We start from the raw sequence: 16,945 nt of genomic DNA, 5'->3' as shown, positions 1-16,945 counted from the left end.
GCTTTTGGGGTCTCCGTCTCCCAAAGTCTGTCTGTGGAGCAGGAAAACCTTCATCAGGGTTCTTGGGGGCCGATGTGGGCTCGCTGAGTGCCTGAGTGATAGATGGTCTCACCGCACGGCACCACGGAGGTCCAGCCAAGCTCGAGAAGTCCCCGTGGATTAAAAATGCCCTTTTCAAAGGCTCTGACTGCCTCTACCAGAGGGTGGCTCCACAGGTCCCTTCAACCCAGTATGGTGGAAAAATAGGAATTTTGGAATCTTACTTTTCTCGACTGCTCAAAACAGAGAAAACTGGGGTCAGGGAGGATTTGATGGAGTCTTTTCATTTTTTAAAAGTCACTCATGGCCAGGCGCGATGGCTCACGCCTGTAACTCCAGCACTTTGGGAGGCCGAAGCGGGCAGATCACCTGAGGTCAGGAGTTCACAACCAGCCTGACCAACATGCTGAAACCCTATCTCTACTAAAAATACAAAAATTAGGGCCGGGCGCGGTGGCTCAAGCCTGTAATCCCAGCACTTTGGGAGGCCGAGGCTGGCGGATCCCGAGGTTAGGAGATCGAGACCATCCTGGCTAACACGGTGAAACCCTGTCTCTACTAAAAAATACAAAAAACTAGCCGGGCGAGGTGGCGGGCGCCTGTAGTCCCAGCTACTCGGGAGGCTGAGGCAGGAGAATGGCGTAAACCCGGGAGGCGGAGCTTGCAGTGAGCTGAGATCTGGCCACTGCACTCCAGCCTGGGCCGCAGAGCGAGACTCCGTCTCAAAAAAAACACACACAAAAAACACAAAAATTAGCCGGACATGGTGGCGGGTGCCTATAATCCCAGCTACTCGGGAGGCTGAGGCAGGGAGAATCGCCTTGACCTCTCGGAATCAAGCGATTCTCCTGCCTCAGCCTCCTAAGTAGCTGGGATTACAGTCCCACGCCACCACAGGCCGGCTATTTATTTATTTTATATTTTTAGTAGAGACGAGGTTTCACCATATATGTCAGGCTGGTCTTGAACTCCCAACCTCAGGTGATCCACCTGCCTCAGCCTCCCAAAGTGCTGGGATTACAGGCGTGAGCCACCGCGCCTGGCCCTTATACTTGTCTTCTTGAGTGTATGTGTGAGGCTTTCTCTAGAAGTAGAGCTCTGGATTATAGGTATGAATATCTTCAACTTTCTCAGGAATTGTTGTAAGCAATTGCTCCAAGCAAATTGCTCTCTAAAGGGCTCATAGTAATTTACACTCCCAACAGCAGTTAAGAGCATTTCCATTTTTCTACATCCTCCTATGACTTGATGTTGTTGGACTTTTTATACTTTGCCAGCCGATGCAAGTAAAATTATATCTTATTGCTGTTTGATTTTGAACATCCCTCCCATTAGGAAATGTTTTGCTGAAGCCTTTAGTTGCCGACTGGGCAGACACTTCTGTTTACTTATCACATCTGTTTTCCTCTTTCTCAGTAAGAGATTCCTTAAATTTCAGTTGGGCTTATGGCTATTTAAAATAAAGATTACCTTTCCCTGCCTCCCTTACAGCCAGTGCATAGCCACATGATTAGGGTTTTGCCAGTGGCACATGAGCAGAAGTGGTACATGTACTTTCAGAAAGGTGTCAAGAGAAGGAGGCATGCTCTCCTTCCCTTTTCTGTTTTCTCCTGGCTGGAATACAGATCTGATGGCTGCCTCTGGAGCAGCCTTCTTGGACCATGAAGTGAACATGGGAACAGAAGCCATCCACAGCAGACGAACGAGTTAAAGGAAGCATGGGTCCCTGCCCCATGGAGTATAGCGTCGTCCCTGGACTGTCCAGGCAGACTTATACATTATGGAAAAATGTCTTTGTTTGTTTAGGACAGTGTTTCTCTGAATTTTCTCTCACTTGCCAGCAATTCTAAGCCTAAAAGTACACTGTTGAATTCATTCTTCTGTATAGGACTAAGTGGATCATCCCAAGAGAGTATGGGGAGGACAACTGGAAAAGGGAGGAAGAGGTGACTGAGGAGGAGGGTGAGAGGAATAGCTTTGAAGATGCTGCTACAAAGAGCCTCTAGGAGGCAGCCCAGCCAGTTTCCCAGCCCCACACTGTATGTTAAGTCTGGGGACAATTCCTGCCCAAAAAGAGGTGTAGGCTAGAAGGAGCCGTGTTGGAGATGTGTTTTCAGAGAACTGTCTGAAGGCCACACCAGTGTATGTCTCCTCTGATGCACCGTGGGATGGCTCTCGCTGGGTCCCAGTGCAGAGGCACGACCCTGAGTGCCATCGGGGGCCTCCAGAGGAAGCCCCTCACCCACCACTACTGCAGAGCTGTCCTTGAGTCTGTTGTGAGACATGAAGACCTAGAGGCAGTGGAAAGTTTTGGTTTCTTCTAAGGAACGAATGTGTTCATTCTTTTTTTTTTTTTTTTTTTTTTTTTTTGAGATGGAGTCTCACTCTGTACCCCAGGTTGGAGTGCAATGGCACAATCTCAGCTCACTGCAACCTCCACCTCCTGGGTTCAAGTGACTCTCCTGCCTCAACCTCCCAAGTAGCTGGGATTACAGGCACCTGCCACCACGCCTGGGTAACTTCTGTATTTTCAGTGGAGATGGGTTTCACCATGTTGGCCAGGCTGGTCTCGAACTCCTGACCTCAGGTGATCCACCCTCCTCTGCGTCCAAAAGTGCTGGTATTACCAGCGTGAGCCACCGTGCCTGGCCATATGTTCATTCTTAGATATTGAGAAATATGTAACCAAGCGTGTCTGCCCTTTCTTGCTTGGGTAGCTCCAAATCATCTGGGGATTCGGTGTGCAGCAAGTGGATTGGACTTTATGTCCTGCTTCTCTGTTCTCAACCTCAAACCTGCCTCACCCCTGTGTGACTCTCACTTTCTAACTTATAATCTCCCTTGCCTTCTAAGTTGCCTCTAATATTTGGTAGCAAGAAAGAGAAAGAATAATACACCTTTTGTAGATATCATTGGAATTTACACGTCCAAATCAGAGTATCTACTTCCCCAAATCGATCCCCTCAAGGGACCACCTTTATCACCTCATGGTGCCCATCATCCTAGGGAGGCCTAGGAGCCCTTTGTCTATGGGAATAACTTTTTTTTTTTTTTGGAGGAGGAGAGTGGAGTATAGTTTATTTCTTTGATAACTATGTCTAGAGATGGAGCGTTACCCAGTTCCAGGAAGCATGATTCAGTGTCTTCCATGAAAATGGTATCCTGGCCAGGTGCGGTGGCTCATGCATGTAATCCCAGCACTTTGGGAAGCCGAAGTGGATGGATCACTTGAGGCCAGGAGTTCGAGACCAGCCTGGCCAACATGGTGAAACCCTGCCTCTACTAAAAATACAAAATTAGCCTGGTGTGGTGGCACATATCCAAACTCCCAGCTACTCGGGAGGCTGAGTCACAAGAATCGCTTGAACCTGGGAGACAGAGGTTGCAGTTAGCTGAGATTGCACCACTGCACTCGAGGGAAAGAGAGAAAGAGACAAAGAGAGAGAAAGAGAAGAGAAAGGAAGGAAGGGAAGGAAGGAGAGAATGAGAGAAAGAAGGAAGGGAGGAGGGAGGGAAAGAGAGAGAGAGAAAGAAAGAGAAGGAAGGAAGGGAAAGAGAAAGAAAAGAGAGAGAAAAGAAAGGAAGGAAAGAAAGGAAGAAAGAAGGAAGGAAGGGAAAGAGAAAGAAAGGAAAGAAAGAAAAGAAAGAAAGAAAAAGAGAAAAAGAAAAGAAAGGGAAACAGAAAAAGGGAAGGAAGAAAGAGAAAAAGAGAGGGAAGGAAGGGAGAGAGGGAGGGAAGGAAGGAAGGGTGGGTCCTGTGGAATTGTGCTCTAGGGATTCACAGTCCATAGCATCAGGCATGAATGGTGCCCGTGGAGTTGTTGTGCAATGCAGCAGTGCTATGCTGCAGAGACCCTACTGGGAGCCAGGCCCGGGGCTGAGTGCCGGAGATACCAAAGTGAAAACATAAGGTTTTCATTTTCTGAGAGTTCACAGTCTTTGGGGGAAAACTGAACTAAACAATCATTATGAAACAAAGAAGTGTGTGCAATACTAACCTGTTCATCAGCACCAGTAAGGAAATGATGGATTCCGGATGCAGGGATAAAGTTTCCAAAGGTTTCAATGATGAGGGAAGGTTGAGGGTGGTGGGAAGCCATTAGAGCCTGTCCTTGGATCAAGAAACAGGATTTGGGCAGTGTATTAGATTCCTGTGGCTGCTGTAATAAATTTCTACAAATTTGGTGGCTTAAAATAGCACCCACTTAGGCTGGGCGAGGTGGCTCATACCTGTAATCCCAGCACTTTGGGATGCCAAGGTGGGTCAATTTCTTGAGCTCGGGAGTTTGAGACCAGGCTGGGCAATATAATGAGCAATATTGGGCAATATAAAATCATCTCTGCAAAAAAATAAACAAAAAAATTAGCTGGATGTGGTGGCATGCACCTGTAGTCCCAGCTACTTGGGAGGCTAAGGTGAAAGGTTTGCTTGAGCCTGGGAGGTTAAGGCTGCAGTGAGCCAAGATCATGCAACTGTACCCCAGCCTGGGCAGCAGAGCAAGACCCTGTCTCTAAATAAATAAATAAACACTCACTTATTCTTTTACAGTTCTGGAAGCCAGAAGTCCAAAATCAGTTTCGCTGGGCTGAAATCAAGGTGCGGGCAGGTTTGTGCTCCCTCCCGAGGCTCTAGGGAGAATCCATCTCTTGCCCCTTTCAGCGTCTGGTGGCTGCTGGTATTCATTGGCTTGTGGTTCCATCACTCCAGTCATCAAAGCTGGCATCTTCAAAGCTCTCTCTTCTCCATCTTCACATTGCCGCCTTCTCTGTGTATGGTGAAATCTCCCTCTGCCTGTCTCTTGTAAGAATACAGGACTGCATGCAGGGCCCACTGGAATAGTTCCCAATAATCACCCGCATCTCAAAATTCTTCATTTAATCACATCTGCACATCTGCGAAGACCCACCACCGCCACCACCTTGTATTGGTTGTTGTGCTATAAGTTAACATTCACAGGCTCCAGGGGCTGGGATATAGCTATCTTTTAAGGGTAATTATTCAGCCTACCGCAGGCAGATAGAGCAGGGAAAGGACATTCCGAACAGGAAACCCAGCAAACAGCAGGGAAAGAAGCAAGACAGAGCTTCAGGATGTTCAGGAACTGGAAGGAGTCAGGTGGGCTGGACTGGCCGGGGCACAGGACCTCTGGCAAGGGCTGGGTCAGGCGCGGAGAGCCTGAGCAGCCTGTGCCAGTAACAGGCCATGCCTAGGCTGGAGGAGCCAGTGGATCAGATTTGCATTTTGGAAAGATCTTCTGGCCACTGTGCAAAGGGCAGGCTGCAGGGAGGGAGACTGTGGGCTGGGACACCGTATGCAGGGGCCACGAAGGTACAATGTGGGGAGCCAGGATTGAATAATATGGAGGAGGCAGGATGCAATGAGGCTTGGAGATGGATGAAGGAGAGGAACAGTGCAATATGGAAAATTCTTGGTGAGGGCACATTTCCACCTGGTTTATGTAAACAGCTAGCATCAGAGGGGCCGAATCAGTGTGTAAAGTGGCTGCCTGGGCTGGGGCAGCGCTGGGTGCTGAAGTCCTATAGTAGATGCCACCCCGGGGCACGTGACTCAGTTCTAGATTGCCTCAAGGACTAGCCGTTGTTGCCTTTGTTGGAGGCTTGGACAGGAAGCTCTCCAGCAGGGAGGAGTGCCAACGCCAGCCACACCCTCCCAGGTGCAGCTAGGCCAAGTCACCCTGAGCCATTTCCTGGGGTGAGGCCACTGGCCACTGGCTCACACTAGTCCCTGCCCTGCAGGGCATCATCAAGGATCTGGAGTCTGAGCAGCACCCGGTTCCCTGTGACTCAGCCCCTGTGGGGAGGCGGAGCCCATGCTGGTGTTCTTCGGGCTGGAGCAGAGATGTAGGTCCTGCCTGTCCCACCCCACCTGCTCAGTTAGGGACAGACTTTTTTTTTTTTTTTGAGATGGAGTCTTGCTCTGTCGCCCAGACTGAGTGCAGTGGCATGATCTCGGCTCACTGCAACCTTCGCCACCCAGGTTCAAGCGATTCTCCTGCCTCAGCCTCCTGGGTAGATGGGATTACAGGCGCCCGCCACCACACCCAGCTAATTTTTGTATTTTTAGTAGAGTTGGGGTTTCACCACGTTGGCCAGGCTGCTCTTGAACTCCTGACCTCAGGTGATCCACCCGCCTCAGCCGCCCAGGGACAGACTCTACAGAGCCCCTGCTAATTGCTGTATGCAACATGCTATTTGTGTTTGGGAGTAGGGGCAGCCGGAGGGTGTGGCGGGGGCGGGGGAGTTGTTGTTGTTGTTGTTTGGATTTTTTTGAGACAGGGTCTCACTCTGTCACCCATGCTGGAGTAGTGCAGTGACGTACATAATCACAGCTCATTGCAACCTCTGCCTCCTGGGCTCAAGCGATCCTCCCCCCTCAGACTCCATAGGTACACACCACCATGCCTGGCTAATTTTTGTATCTTTTGTAGAGATGGGGTTTTGTCATGTTGCCCAGGCAGTCCTTCTACACATTCTTTGAGCTACTTTAGCTGTGTGACTTCAGGCAAGCAGTAACCTCTTTGCTCTTTAATTTGTTCCTCTATGAATTGGAGAAATACCAGTACCTACCTCAGAGTCCTAAGGATTGAATAGGCTAAGCCCTCCATAGGGCCTGGCACACACGTGTAAGTGCCCCCTGCATGCTAGTGATGCCGTGGATGCCCACAGTGGAATTCACTGGGAGAGGCAGATAGACTCATTTTAGGCAAGTTCCTAAGCAATCTGACATAATACATAAAAAACACTTAGCACTTTACCCGGCCCAAGGCAGGACCCTAGAAATCATAGAGAGGTTGGAGATTCTAAAGCCCCCAGGGGAGAATCTGGGCTGGGCTCCGAAGAGGTTCCTGAGCTCACTGCAGCCAGGATGTATAAGTCATAGTGTTATGTCGGCGCTCATACCTGTGTGTAGCACATGTGCACGCACCTTCACACACACAGGTGTGCCTCACCTCCAGCCCCAGGATGCATATGCAAATTCACGTAACAGATGAGTAACTCAGTTCACTCAACAGAAGGTGAGAAGGTGACTTTGCATTCCCTAAGAATGGGGCAGAGGTTGCAAACGGATGGCCCCTTGGGCTACATTTGGCCTGTAGAAGTGTTTTGCCTTTACAGTATTTTGTTTTTGTTTTCCCCTTATGCTATTTTTTTTTTTGAGACTGAGTCTCACTCTCTCAGAGTGAGACTGGAGTGCAGTGGCACAATCTCAGCTCACTGCAACCTCTGCCCCCTGGGTTCAAGTGATTCTCCCACCTCAGCCTCCCGAGTAGCTGGGATTACAGGTACCCACCATCACACCTGGTTAATTTTTGTATTTTTGTACAGATGGGGTTTTACCATGTTGGCCAGGCTGGTCTTGAACTCCTAACCTCAGGTGATCTGCCTGCCTTGGCCTCCTAAAGTGCTGGCACCCAGCCTACACTGTTTTAAAAAGGAGATTTCCATTGGAGAATTGCATGTAAGAATCAAGATTTGTGACTTTTCGGCCAGGCGTGGTGGCTCACGCCTGTAATCCCAGCACTTTGGGAGGTCAATGCAGATGGATCACCTAAGGTCAAAAGTTTGACACCAGCCTAGCCAACATGATAAAACCCCGTCTCTACTAAAAATGCAAAAATTAGCCTGGCATAGTGGCAGGAGATTGTAATCCCAACTACCTGGGAGGCTGAGGCAGGAGAACCACCTGAACCCAGGAGGCAGAGGTCACAGTGAGCCGAGATTGCACCATTGCACGCCAGCCTGGGCTACAAGAGCGAAACTCCATCTCAAAAAAAAAAAAAAAAAAAAAAAGATTTCTGACTTTTCTAGCTGAATCAGAAGAGCTGGTATATGCTGGACCCACATCCAGTCAAAGCAATGACCAGCGGAAGCCACGGTCACAGTGTGTATGTTTCCAGCTCGTCCACTACTTGCTGGGCCCTGCAGGGATCTGAGTTCCAGAGCCCTAGCACAGCGGTTGAGTGTGTCCACTCTAACATCAAACCATCTGGATTTGGATTTGAACTCTGGACAAGTCATACAACCTCTCTAAGCCTCAGTTCGTTCCCTTCCTTCCTTCCTTCCTTCCTTCCTTCCTTCCTTCCTTCCTTCCTTCCTTCCTTCCTTCCTTCCTTCCTTCCTTCCTTCCTTCCTTCCTCCCTCTCTCCCTTTCCTCCCTCCCTCCTTCCCTCCCTCCCTCCCTCCCTCCGTGTCTCTCTCTCTCTCTCTCTCTCTTCTTTCTTTCTTTCTTGTTTTGCTGTTGTTGCCCAGGCTGGAGAGCAAGGGCATGATGTCAGCTCACTGCAACCTCTACCTCCCAGGTTCAAGCGATTCTCCTGCCTCAGCCTCCTGAGTAGCTGGAATTATAGCCACCTGCCACCACGCCTGGCTAATTTTTGTGCTTTTAGTAGAGATGGGGTTTCACCGTGTTGGTCAGGCTGGTCTTGACCTCCTGACCTCAGGCGATCTGCTCGCCTCGGCTTCCCAAAATGCTGGGATTACAGGTGTGAGCCACCGCTCCCAGCCATGCCTCAGTTTCTTTACCTGTAAAATAGGTATAATCTCAGTACATTCCTCACAGAGTTGTTACAGGGGTGAAATGAGACAACGTGTAAAGGGCTTATTAGTGCCTGGCACTCAGTATTTCGTAAATTTTCAGCTATTGCTGCTATTACTGCTTCTGGAATCAGCCCCCGGTTTCAAGATCGTAGCCAACCTCTACAGAGATTGGAAGGGACCTTCTTTAACGGACACAGCTTGTTTTCCCCAGACCTCACCTTGCCATCTGATCATCTCTGGAGACCACCCTGTGGTACCTGGAGCTCTCTCCTGGGACCTCAGTGTTCCTGTGTGTCTGCATGCTGGCCACCAGTCCCCTGGCACACACACTGTTCCCTAATTGGGAAAAACACTTGTTGACACAGAGCCCTGTGAGCTGCCATGGAGTACCGGATTTCCCATCTTTCTTCTGAAATCTCACAGTGTGAAGTGTTGGTAGAGCTGAAAAGGAAGCTCTTTCAATGGGGATGCTGGGTAAGGTGACCTTTGCACTAAGGATTCCACTTCCTGTCTGAGATGGAAGACAGACCCTCATTCAAGAGACTGAGCGCTAGAGGAGCCAGATGAGTTCAGGGGAGGGCACCCGAGAAGGCAGATGCCTCTGAGGACAAGCATGGCTTATCCAGGTAGAAGAAATGGAAGGGTGCGCCCCAGCAGAGGGCACAGAGCGTGGGCAAGCAGGAGAGGCTTTTCCTGCTCTGGCCAGGAGGGCCTGGGCCACTGTCCTCTCCTCTGCACAAGCCCTCTTTGCTGAGGAGACAAGCTAGGGGTGAAAGCCTGAGCTGCCCGCCAGAGAGTCTCTTAATTTCCTCATCTCATTCATCCATTCAGCTATCCATTTATTCATTCATCCAAACTTTCCTTAAAAAATAGGTTTTATTGTTTTAAGAATAAAATTAGGCCAGGCGTGGTGTCTCATGCCTGTAATCCCAGCATTTTGGGAGGCCGAGGCGGGTGGATCACCTGAGTTCAGGGGTTTGAGACGAGCCTGGCCAACATAGTGAAACCCCATCTCTACTAAAAATACACAAAATTAGCCAGGTGTGGTGGCAGGCACTTGTAATCCCAGCTACTGGGGAGGCTGAGGCAGGAGAATCGCTTGAACCCAGTAGGCAGAGGTTGCAGTGAGCCAAGATCTCGCCACTGCACTCCAGCTCAGTGACAGTGCGAGACTCCATCTCAAAAAAAAAAAAAAAAAAAAAAAAAATTAGTATTTGCTTGTCATAACAAATCCAAACAGCACCAAAGCATGTAACATAAATCTTGAAAGTTCCCGTCCCTTCCCTACTCCTCAGGAGTAACCCCTATTAAAATTTTGTTACATATTATTCCAGATTGTTTTCCATGTATACACAATTGCATGTGTGTTAACATTTATGTTAACAATGTATATGGGGTATATTTCCAAATCAACACATATAGATTTATCTCATTTAAAAAAAATACAACTAATACATGAACACATTCAGGCTATAAAAATTTAACAATACAGAGGCATATGGAGGAGAAAGTAACCCCTCCCCACTTCTCTTCTCCTTATTTTCCTCTCCACTCCTCTCCACAGTTTGGTGTGGGTGTATTCAGACCTTTTCCTATGCATTTGCATGAATAAATGATACTTATACAGATACACGATTGTGTGTATGTGTTGTTTAGAATCTTCTGCCACTTGCCTTTTGACCTAACAATATATCTTAGAAATGTCAGTATCTGGTGGCTCATGCCTATAATCCCAGCACTTTGGGAGGCTGAGGTCGGTGGATCACCTGAGGTCAGGAGTTCAAGACCAGCCTGACCCAAATGGTGAGACCCTGCCTCTACTGAAAATATAAAAATTTGGCTGGACACGGTGGCTCATGCCTGTAATCCCAGCACTTTGGGAGGCCAAGGTGGGTGGATCACTTGAGGTCAGGAGTTCGAGACCAGCCTGACCAATATGGTGAAACCCTGTCTCTACTAAAAATACAAAAATAGCCAGGCGTCATGGCAGGCACCTGAAATCCCAGCTACTTGGGAGGCTGAGGCATGAGAATCACTCGAACCAGGAGGCGGAGGTTGCCGTGAGCTGAGATTGCACCACGCACTCCATCCTGGGTGACAGAGAGAGACCCTGTCTCAAAAAAAAATTAGCCAGATGTGGTGGCACATGCCTGTCATCCCAGCTACTCAGGAGGCTGAGGCAGGAGAATCGCTTGAACCTAGGAAGCGGAGGTTGCAGTGAGCTGAGATCATGCCACTGCGCTCCAGCCTAGGAATGAAGCGAGACTCCATCTCAAAAAAAGAAGAAAAAGAAAAAAAAGGAAAAAAAGGAATGTCAGTATCTATAGATAAGACTCAATCTTGTTAGTGGCTGCTTGGGATTCTCTGGTTTGGCCATACCTTGATTTATTTAAGCATTCCCCTTCTGATGGGTGCCACTTTTAAAGGCTTTGCTGTCACAAACGACACTGTTGAACATCCTCATGTGGACTCCGTCCCACAGCTGACAAACCTTTCTTAGGACAGAAGTGGCCTGGCTGCCTTGGAGGAGATTCTGAGACTGCTGCTACACTGCTCCCCCCAAACGCTGTGTTTCCGTGGTCCTTTGGATGCTTTTAAATTGCAGCGAGCGCCCACCCGCAGCCAGGGCCTGGGAGTGCATGGTGTCCAAGGCAGGGCCCTGCCCTGGGGCAACTGCAATCTTTGAGTCCTATGACAAGATGGTTCAGAAGCCAGGGGCCCCAGTCCTGGGTTGCAGGGAGGAGTTCAGGGAAGGCTTCCTGGAGGAGTTGATGTCCAGGCAGAAACCTGCCTGCTGAGTAGCAGTTTGTCAGTCAGAGGAGCAAGTGGGAGGGGCTGCTCCAGCTGGAAGAGGACTTGGCCAGCTGAGGCCCTGAAAGGGCCAGAGCCATCTGTGCACCGCTGAGTAATGGTGTTCCCTAGATGCTCAGGGCAGGGGCCGAAGGGAGTGGCAGTGGGTGAGGCTGACAGGAAGCTGGGGCAGCCGGTGAAGGCCTCAACCGCCAAGCTAAGGAGTGGGAATGTTGCCCGAGGCAAGCGAGAGGCCTGATTACACACCTGAGGAAGTGAGCCATAGGCCGGAGGGGAGAAAGGACCAGTGTCCGGGACGGAGGCTGGGTGGGAATTCACACCTGGCAAGAGCCCACCAGGAGCCAGGCCCTGTGTAAGGAGAGGCTCCCTCTTCCTTTCTTCCTGTCTTCTTTCTCTCTTTCCTCCCTCCCTCCCTCCTTCCCTTCTTTCCCTTCCTTCCTTCCCACCCTCCCTCCTTCCCTTCTTTCCCTTCCTTCCTTCCCACCCTCTCTTTCCACCCTCTTTCCTCCCTCCCTCCCTTCCTCCCTTCCTTCCTTACTTCTTTCCTTCCTTCCCTCCTTCCTTCCTAAATTAACAGACTTTTTAAAGAGCAATTTTAGTTTTACAGAAAAACTGAGTCATAAGTACAGGGAGTTCCCATTGACCTCTCTGCACCCGCCACACAGGGTTTCTCCTGTGGTTAACCTGTTGCATCGATGTGATACATCTGTTACAACTGACAAACCAATACTGACATACTGTCATTCACTAAGGTCCCTCGTTCACATCAGACTTCACTCTTGATGGTGTACACTCTATGGGTTTTGACAAATGCATAATGACTTGTCTGCACCATTACAGTAGCCTACAGAGTCTTTTTCACAGCCCCAAACATTCCTTGTGCTCCTCCTACTCATTCCTCCCTCCTCTCAACCCCTGGCAACCACTGATCTTTTTACTGACTTTATAGTTTTGCCTTTTCCAGAGTGTTGAACAGCTGCAAACACACAGTATGCAGCCTTCTTTCACCTAGTAATGTGGAGTTAGGGTTCCTCCAGGTCTTTTCATGGCTTGATAGCACATTCTTTTTTCTTGCTGAACAATATTGTGTTGCATGGATGTACCAGTTCGTCTATTTCTGAAGGATATCTTGGTTTGTTCTGAATGTTTAACAATTATGAATAAAGCTGATATAAACATTCTTACGCAATTTCTTTATGGACATAGTTTTCAACTCATTTGGGGAAATACAGTATTTGTCTTTTTGTGGCTGGCTTATTTCATTTAGTGCAATGTCCTCAAGTTTCCTCCATGCTGTGGCATGTACCCTTTCTTTTCAAGGCTGATTAAAATTTCATTGTATGTAAACACACACCACTAGCTATTGACTATTTTAATATGATCCTGCTTTCAATTCCTTTGGACGTATTTCAAGAAGTGGGATTGCTGAATCACATGGTAATTCTATTTTTAATTTTTCAAGGATGCACCATACTGTTTTTTCCACAGAGGCTTCACCAACATTTGTTATTTTCTGTTTTTTTTTTTTTTTTTTTTTTTCTTTTAGTAGCTGTCTCAATGGGTGTGAAATGATATCTCATTGTGGTTTTGGTTTGCATTTCCATGATGATGAATGATGACATTGAGCATCTTTTCACATTCTTCTTGGCCATTTATATATCATCTTTGGAGAAATGTCTATTTAGGTCCTTTGTCCATTTTTTGTTGTTATTTTGTGTTGTTGTTGAGTTGTTGGGGTCTATGTATTCTGAATATTAACCCTTTGTTATTTACATATTTGCAAATATTTTCTCCCAGTTTGTAGATCGCCTTTCCACTTTGTTGGTTGTTTCCTTTGGTGCACAGACATTTTAAAGTTTGATGTAGTCTCATTTATTTAGTTTTGCTTTTGCATGTGTTTTTGCTGTCATAGCCAAAAATCACTGCCAAATCCAACATCATGAAGCTTCCCCCTACATTTTCTTATAGAGTTTCATGGTTTTTGATCTTACGTTTAGATCTTCATCCATTTTTAGTTACTTTTGTATATGATGTAAGGTAAGGGACCAACTTTTGCATCATTTGTTGCAACAACTGTTGTTTCCTCATCAAACGGTCTTGGCACCCTTGTGGAAGATCACTTGACCATATATCCGAGGGTTTATCCCTGGGCTGTCTATTCTTTTCCTTCGGTTTGTATGTCTGTCTTTATGCCAGTACCACACTGTTTGGATTACTGTAGCTTTCTAATAAGTTTTGAAATCAGGAAACATGATACCTCTGGTTTTGTTTGTTTGTTTAGTACTTCCTTAATTTCTTTAATGGTTATTGATCCAGTCAAGTTTTCCAGTCTTCTTGAATCAATTTTGGAACTATATATTTCCCTAGAAAATTATTTATTTTGGACTGGGTGCAGAGGCTTACACCTGTAATCCCAGCACTTTGAAAGGCAGAGGCAGGAGGATCGCTTGAGCTCAGAGATTTGAGACCACCTTGGGCAATGTGGTGAAAACTCATCTCTACAAAAAAAAATACTAAAAATTAGCTGGATGTGGTGGGGCACACCTGTGGTCCTAGCTACTTGGGAGACTGAGGTGGGAGGATAACTTGAGCCTGGGAGGCTGAGTTTGCAGTGAACTGTGATGGTGATCATACCACTGCACTCCGGCTTGGGTGACAGAGTGAGACTCTGTCTCAAAAAAAAAAAAAAAAAAAAGGAAAGAAAATTATTTATTTCATTTGATTTTTAGTGTGTAAGTAGACTTTTAATATAAATTCTCATAATTAAAAATCACAATTTTAAATCCTCTTACTGTTTGTCTTTCATCTTTTTTGTTAAATTCAAAATTTCCAAAAGCATGTCTAATTCATTATTTTTAACTGATCAAGTTTTTGTGACTATGTGTGTTTGTTATTAATTCCTTCCTTCTGCTTTCTTTGTAATTTTTTTTTTTTTGTTATTATTTTACTAGCTTCTTGAGTTCATTTATCTCCAGATTTTCTTGACTAAACATTTTCTTTAAATAACCTTTGGCCTGAATCCCCAGGTTTTTATATATAAGTCTGTCATTGCTATTAATTTGGAAATTAACCCATAGTAGTTTGTTCCAGATTAGATTAGCTCTTTAAACAAGGAGTTATTAAGAAGAGTATTTTAAAAAATTTCTAGACTGGGCATGATGGCTCATGCCTGTAATTCCAATACTTTGGAAGGCCTAGGTAGGAGGATTGTTTGAGGCCAGGAGTTCAAGACCAGCCTGGAAACATAGCAAGACTTTGTCTCAAAAAATTTTTTTTCTAAAATATATTTCTAGTAACAAATATATTTCTATTTTGAAGATATATGCTTTATTAATAAATATATTTCTGTTTCTAAGATAGTTTTTGCCCTCCCTTTCTAATTAAATTGCATTCTATTCAGTGAATGTGTCCTATATGATTTCAGCTTTTTGCATTTATTAGGCTTTTCATTATGGCCTAATACAAAGAAAAATATTTGGAATTTGCGTACTTGACCGTTAACAACGATTAACTCTTGGGAGGGGAATGAAATTGAAGGGCAGAGACAAAGAGGGGAAGCTTGTTGTTTGGTTTTATTTTGTTTGCTTTTGATTGTTGGGAAATTTTTTTACTATAAGAATTAGCTCAAGTATAATGGTTTTTGTTTGTTTGTTTGTTTGTTTTGCATGTAGCTGACCAGTCTACCAGGTCTTTTATGCAGTTCGACATCCAAGGTGACACCAAGGTAAGACAAATGAAGTTCCAGTTTGGGTGCCTCCATCTCCCTCCCCTGGATTCTGATCCAGTGTCTGCCAAACCCAGAAAGAACCGGGGTAGGGCGCTTGATCATGGGGAAGGCTGTTGTGGTTCGCCCGGCAGATGGGAAAAGGGGAAGGTTTCCCTTCTTCACGATTTGAATCACATCCTCGTCCTCCAACGCATGGTCCTCCAACGCATGGTCCTTACCTGCTTTCTGAGGACTGTGTTTCACAGAGAGACCCCAGGCCAGAGCATATTTAAATTCTTTGATAAGATTTTTGTGAATCTTCATGCAGAAATCCTCCACTGTGGTCCTGGAGCAAGGAAGCACCACTGGGGATGTGTAATCTGGTCATTGGCCTTTGGGTTTGGTGTAAATTCTCACTAGTTTCAGATAGTCCCAGATCTTTTCCAATAGGTCATCAAAATTCCAGCGGTGATGGACAGAGATGGGTACACAGTGAGGCACCTTATAGATGCTATCCAATTCCTTAATAGAGATTCGGTCAATCTTATTTAACACATAGATACAGGGGATATAAACTTTGTTTCCTTCCACCACATCAATGAGGTCATCAGCTGTAGCATCACTACGTAGAGTCACATCGGCATTATGAATCTTGTATTCGGCCAGAATGCTCTTCACAGTTTCAGCATCGACTCACTCTGCAGGCAAGTGGCTGTGAGATTAATGCCTCCCTTGTCCTTCTTCTTAAAGCCGATGTTGAAGGGTTTGCTGTTCAAGCGAATGCCAAAGCCTTCCAGCTCATTTTCATTTATCTTCTTACGTCCCAAAGGTTTCAGGACATCCAGAACAATCAGGATCAAGTTGCAGGTTCGGGCCACTGCAATGACTTGACCTCTACCTTTCCCATCCTTAGCACCTTTAATGATACCTGGAAGATCCAGGAGCTGGATCTTGGCACCTTTGTGTCTGATGACACCAGGCACAGTGGTCAGAGTAGTGAATTCATAGGCTGCCACCTCAGAATATACCCCTGCCAGGTTACTAAGCAGTGTCAACTTCCCCGCAGATGGAAACCAGCAAATCCAGTTCGAGCATCACCTGTCTTGGCCACATCAAAACCTTCTCCTGGACCTCCACCACCACCACCCTTTGGAGTAATGAGTTCTCGATGAAGCTTAGCAAGATGAGCCTTAAGCAGCACTAGGTGGTGTGCTGTGGCCTTGTTCTTTTGAGTCCAAGTCATCTTGGCTTCTGTCTCCACGATCTTAGCTAAGGTGCTGCTCATTGTGGCGTGGCGAGTACCCTGTGGCCTCCACACTGACTGTCTCCCTTCACACACCAGCGGGCAAACTAGCTCAAGTATAATGGTTTTCAAAAGTAACTCAGAGAACTTGGGAGTGTGGGCCTCTGGGTACAGCGGCCCACAGATCCCTGAGAGCACCATTGTATGACAGCTCTTCACCGAGAGACACCGCCTTTAAAAATGCGCTTAGAGGCCGGGCACGGTGGCTCACGCCTGTAATCCCAGCACTTTGGGAGGCCGAGGCGGGCGGATCACAAGGCCAGGAGTTCGAGACCAGCCTGACCAACATGACGACACCCCGTCTCTACTAAAAACACAAAAATTAGCCAGGCGTGGTGGCATGTTCGTGTAATCCCAGCTACTCAGGAGGCTGAAGCAGGAGAATCGCTCGAACCCGGGATGCGGAGGTTGCAGCGAGCTGAGATCACACCACTATACTCCAGCCTGGGCAACAGAGCGAGACTCCATCTCTAAAATAACAGCAACAAACAACAAGCAAAACAAAACAGAAAAACGCGGTTACTTCC

General features: G+C 46.9%; 1 pseudogene; it reads right to left on the bottom strand.

Annotated features, from left to right (window-relative positions):
- Positions 1-15,352: 15,352 nt before the first annotated feature.
- Positions 15,353-16,400, bottom strand: LOC126933905 (developmentally-regulated GTP-binding protein 1-like; annotated as a pseudogene).
- Positions 16,401-16,945: the final 545 nt, after the last annotated feature.

Source organism: Macaca thibetana, chromosome 13 (genome assembly GCF_024542745.1).
Source record: "Macaca thibetana thibetana isolate TM-01 chromosome 13, ASM2454274v1, whole genome shotgun sequence".
Taxonomy (NCBI): domain Eukaryota; kingdom Metazoa; phylum Chordata; class Mammalia; order Primates; family Cercopithecidae; genus Macaca; species Macaca thibetana.
Note: the sequence above shows the minus strand (reverse complement) of the source record. Positions and strands in the feature narration are given on the sequence as shown.